Source organism: Lycorma delicatula, chromosome 1, assembly GCF_047948215.1.
Source record: "Lycorma delicatula isolate Av1 chromosome 1, ASM4794821v1, whole genome shotgun sequence".
Classification (NCBI taxonomy): Eukaryota; Metazoa; Arthropoda; class Insecta; order Hemiptera; family Fulgoridae; genus Lycorma; species Lycorma delicatula.
In genome coordinates this window covers 141,448,787-141,454,786 of record NC_134455.1, presented here as the reverse complement: position 1 = coordinate 141,454,786, position 6,000 = coordinate 141,448,787, and the positions used below count along the sequence as shown (strand labels likewise).

Genomic DNA, 6,000 nt, shown 5'->3' with positions numbered 1-6,000 from the left:
ACTTTCAAAATTTTCACAGTCTATCATGTATATCAGCATGACTGTTTTCTTTAAAGATTGAATTACGAAGAAGGGATAATACTTATATATACACATTAAGCAAAGTTTTATAATACAATTCTTTTATTAATGTGACCTAGCTTATGAAAAGGATTGATTATTTTGAAATTAAATATAGATTCAACATTTTTATTTTATATGCACTATTTTCATAAAATTAATTTTTTTTCAAGAATCTAACTTCCCCAAGTTAAGTTACCTCGATTTAATTAAAAAGTATTTAAGTGTTAAAAAAATATTTTTTAAATATTTTTTGTCATAATTTACTTAAGTTATATAATAAAATATTTACCATAGAATACCCTTTAGAATAAAATAAATTAATATTTGACATTATAAATAAATACATTACAAATAAGATATTTGGCATCGAAATGTGTAAGATTAAAAGGTCAGTTGAACCGGAGTTAATAATGGTATCTTAGTAAGTAAAATACTTATGATAAAGTAAATAAAAATTAACGAGCACATTGTGCGTAAAACATGCATCTGTACAAAAATTCGGCTTGGATTATAATGAAGGTGACGACTGAGAAGAAAATGACACAACATATCACTACATGAGAGAGGGGGTGTTCTTCTAGGGAGTTCTTGCCAGTCAGTCCGGTATTCGCAGTCGGAGACGACCCCGGGGAAGTTGGGGGCTACGCCCCCGCGGGCTCGCTCTGCTATATAAAGTGACAGAGCCACGGTCGTCCTCTTAGATCACTTTACGAAGGGCTCCCCCTCCTAGTGCTACTATATGCACTAGGAGGGGGTGTGGTGGGAGGAGGAAACTCCCAATTTTGGAGCAATTCCTCTCCTTTTCTCCTCTCTCCTCTCTCTCAGGAGAGATCCTCGGCTGCCTCCTTCTTCCTACCCCGTCCAGTGTCATCCGCGATCTCCTAGCAGTGACGGACACCGCTGTTCTTCTGCAGGTACTGTACAAGTTATTACAAATGTACAACTTAGCTATAAGCAATTTTTTTTTTTTTTAATTTTAATTATTATAAATAAAGACAAAAAATAAAGGTATTGATATATTTAAAAATAAATCGAATAAAAATCTTTATAATTTTTCTAATTATATTAATATGCCTTTACGCAAGCGCGACGAAAGTAATTGTTTAATAATTTATAGTCCAGATTAGTTTTAATATTTAAAATAAATTTTTTTATACAATATTATTTAATTCCTTTTAAATAAAAAAACCAAAATATAATTCTACATTTCTATTTAGATATATAGAATTCTAGTATATTTATGACAAAACATTGAATATTTTTTTCATATGAATTGCAGTTCTCAAAAAAGTTGTTTTTTCAAGTTTTATACATGTAAAGAATTTTTTTTTAAATTAATTTATATTTGTTTTTAAATTATTTACAAAACAAAGATAAGATCATGTTTAAATAGATTAAATACAGATGCAATAGATATAGAAATTTATAATGAGATAGAGATAGATATTTTACTATTTTTTTTTTTTTTTTTTTACTAATACTGTTCTAAATTTATTTACGTAACTTTTTATTATTATTCTAAATATAGAGTTCCTCGTTATCTAACTGATACCCTTACTGGAGAGCACATCTAAAACTTCATTTATTTGAAGCTCAATTACTCGATTAATAACCTATATTTATTATAAATTGTATTTCTATATTAATTAAGGTTTATTAGTTAATTACTGTTAGTGAAAAACATTCTAATCTATGTTAAATTACTTCCAAAGTTTAAACAAAAATGATAAAAATGTAGCGAGAGTAATATGTTGACGTATGAAATTTCAATGGATTATTAATATTTCATTTGTAGGTCAGTTATTTATTATTTATTTATTTAAAAAATACCTAATACGTTGTTTTTATTAAAAAAAATGTTTTTAGTATTATTTTAATAATTACATCTGTAATACGAATGCGGATAATGTTTAAATTTTATATATTTTATAATCAGATATGAAACTCGGAACCACTTTATCACCGATTTATTGATTTAAGTAACTTCACATATCTAAGTCTTCTGTATCATTAATATGAAGAAATATGATATTCTTATTATGTGCATAGATTCATTAAGAAAAAATATTTTGAGATTTTCTCGTAAAAGTGAGAATACATTGAAAACTTTTCTCAAACTGAGAAAGGAAAACCTTTGACAATATGTTTACTTTCTGTTCCAGATAGTTTAATAAGGTCTATTTTTAATAGATACCGGGTTAAATACTTTCAAAACCTTGAAAGTTTTGAGTAAAATTTAATATGTTTTTAAAATTTATTAGATAATATCTTGTTGTAATATAAATATTATTTAATGATAAAAATAAGTAATTTTAATTTTTAGCGCATAGTGAAACTTTTATATTATTATACATGGTTATTAAGTATTTACAAAAATTATTTGCTAATATTAAAATACATATTATTTGAACTGATACTAAAATCAATTTGCAATACAGATTTAGATCTTTAAAACCAGTTTTTTACTCATAAATAATTGACTTAAAGTTAAAATAATTTGTCACTCAAAGAAGAAATACATTTATTTTCAATGCCATGCTGGGAAAAAAATATGGAAGAATATTTAAAAAATGTATATTTAAATTTATTTAACTAAATGACTAATTGTTTTAGAACTTCAACAATTATTTGATTATTACTATTGCGTACAACTATTACATTATTGTTATTATATATAATAATATATTCACAATTCAATGATTATTCAAATTAATTCTCGCTTGTGGGTGCCTGGAACCCAAGTTCTTAGGGTTTGAAAAACATGATGTAAGTATCAAAATAGATTGAAGAATTAATTTTAAAATGTTGTAAATAATTTCATAAAAATATTTCTTCTATATTTTTTTTGTATCCAATGTTTTACGATTGATTATTTATAAATGATGTGATTTTGCATGCTGTTTATAAAAGTTCTGAAATTCAAATCCTACTAATAATTCTGATATTTATCATATTTTATTTTTCTTCTAATTTGTTTTTATTCGAGTTTTTAATAAGCCTCTAGATAAGCTTTTTCCAGAAATTATACAACTAGTTGACTCTGCGATGGTTTCCTTTATAATTAACACAGTACCTTAAAGCACCTTAATAAAGGTCATTGTATAAAACAGACTGAGATACATAATTGTAAAATGGTGTTTCTTCCTTAAAATTACGTAGTGGATAATAGTTATTTTGAGATAAACTATTCCTTTGATGTTTCACCTGTTTAAATATTGCAAACTTAGACATTTTTTATACAAGTATATACAAGGGTATAGAAGATAACAAAAATTTGGATATACTTGGGACAAAACAAGAATACACAAGGATGTATACAAGTTGAACTGCTTGATGAATGCTACATTATTGTATTTGATGCTTATATAAGCGTACTATTAAAATCGTGTATATGAACGCGTAAATAGAATTTGTATTAGCAAATAAAGTGAACAAAAATAAAAAGGACGTATACATTTTGTATGTTTATAGTGCTTGTACATTCAAGCATAACATAAAATAATGGAAACAACAATTTAAAATCACCTCAAAGAAACACAACAATTTGTGAAATTATTATATCACCTCAAACCTCAAAATATTAGAGTAGTATTTAATATACAGTTTCAATCAATTTGACAAAACCATTTTAAAGGGAAAACACGATAGAGATCAAAAATAATTATTTTTGTCTACATACTAAATTTTTTAGTATTTAGTTAGGTTTTAAAGTCTACAGGTTTATGAAAAGAATTTGCAACAAATGAAGGAACTTCACAAAAGTTTCCATAAAATTACTTGAAATTTCTTGAAGCATATTTATATCTACATAATATACAAATTCTTTTATAAATTTTAAAGTTTTAATATATAATCTATTATTATTATTATTATCAGTGAAAATCCTGACTTGGAATCTGATTTAGGTTTTTTAAATCAATTCTATTAGAAAAACCTTTTTTTATATAAAAATGCACTTGTATTTCTTCTAACTTTCAAGTAATTGATATGATCCCTTAAAATGATACATATTATAGATGAAAATAATTCTTTGTCAGATATAACTGTTAGAAGAATTGTTTTTTGCATGTATTCTGCACGGTTCACAATATTTTGGACATACACTAGTTCTAAATACCTTTGTATATCAAGTACTAGGTTCGTGGTATTCGTCTTACTGTGAGAATACATCTCATATAACTGGTGAGGGAGATATCGATAATTAATATTTCCTGATCTCCTAATAAGTTTTGGTGGGATTAGTCAACATGGTACTCGTACACGTGTATGTTTATTAAATAGATATCTTAAAAAATGATATTTTTCGAACTGATTTATTTTATAACGGGTTTAAAAAAAATAATTTTGTCTTAATACGTTGAATAAAAGTTATGAGCCACAAAAATTAATAAACTCTTTAAACATTTTTTTTTGTATAAAAGACAAATAACATTCTTGTAAAAAGGTAGCGAGCGATACGTATACGTGCTAATTACTAGTAAGTTGCCTGATTTTAAATTTCTTGGTCTGTAAGTATGGGTGTGTTCAATCACGTACGCATGCGTGCTTAAATTAAAAATGAATTTATTCAGACTTAAACTAAAAGGATATAAGATTGTTGTTTCTGTTCCAAGAAATAATAGTGATTTTTTTTAATGTTCTTCTATATATTACTTCCATTTAGCTTAATTTAAAAAAAAGACTTAAGATTAGGTAGTGTTTACTTAAATTAAAAATAAATATTGTAAACGATGTGGTTATAGAATTTTTAGCTGACGTGAAATATTTTAAAGAACGGCAAATCTGCTTGCTCTGTATACTGTACAAAAATAGATTAATATGTGGCGGGGTGGGGAGGGGGTAAATGCTTAGTTTAGAGATGTTTTGAGTTCAGCAATATACTATGTTCTTTCAGAAATAATGCTTACATCATGTTGTTTGCTATTTTTCCAGTTATTTTACGTTAAAATAAAATTAAGTTTTATGTTTTACTAAACGTTGAATACTTAAACTTATAAATAATTATTTTTTAATTTTCTTATTTATGATTTATAAGCAAACTTCATGAGTTGCTTTAGAGAAAAAAAATTATAATCATTAATAATCATTTTTTTTTGTTCATCATACGCCTTGGTAAATTAAATTATTATTTATGATAAATTAAAAGAAAATTTTCGATTAAATATAACTTATATAGTAAGAGATATTATTTGTTGTGATAGATTACTAGTTGAACTACAGTTTAGAATTGTTCTTTTATATTATCAGGTCAACTAAATGTAAGCAGAAACTTTAGTACCATCGATAAAATATCTATCTTAATATTAAAGTTTAAATTTAATAAAAATGTTTATTAGGAATTGAAACAGATTTTTTTAGTATCAATAACTATTATTACAATTTTTTTTATTTTTTTTATTGTACGACACAACAACTTTACAATCTGTTCAGCAAGATAATTGAACAATAAGTAAATAAGATCTATATTTGAACAAACATTAAGTAGTCACAGACCCAGCAGCTGGTAACGATAACAACGAAATGAAAGAAATAAAGTAGAACACTCCGTACAGCCAGACCATAAAGTCACCTAATTGAAACAATAAGGCAAACTAAGAATATTGTTTCTTAGCAATCTTTAAAAATCACTGACCGTGTTATTCAATAAATTCGGGCGCCGATCCAAACGATTTTGATACCGTAGGCTGACCAGAGAGATTTCCTGCCGAACGGTTCGCAACTTGAGATCGTTATATATGAGGCTATTGCTTATGTACCAGGGTATGTTTAGCATTTTTCGCAGTGTTTTTGTCTGGTAGCGTTCAAGTATGTCAACACTGGAGTTGCATGATGTACCCCACAATTCAAGCCTGTAAGTCCAAACAGGCTTTAAAACTGATTTATAAATTAATAATTTACTTTCTCTTGAAGCTTTCTCGAGAGCTATGTCCTATCAGC

General features: G+C 26.2%; 1 protein-coding gene across 2 annotated transcripts in view; it reads left to right on the top strand.

The window, feature by feature from the left end:
• Window positions 1–679: 679 nt before the first annotated feature.
• The window catches only part of LOC142323269 (uncharacterized), a 73,958-nt gene continuing 68,637 nt past the window's right edge, over window positions 680–6,000 (top strand). The window contains exon 1 of one of the 2 annotated variants that reach the window (XR_012756069.1): window positions 680–977. The gene's annotated coding sequence lies outside the window, so the exon portion shown is untranslated. The remainder of the gene's footprint in view (window positions 978–6,000) is intronic. The other variant, XM_075362699.1, reaches the window with a different exon arrangement.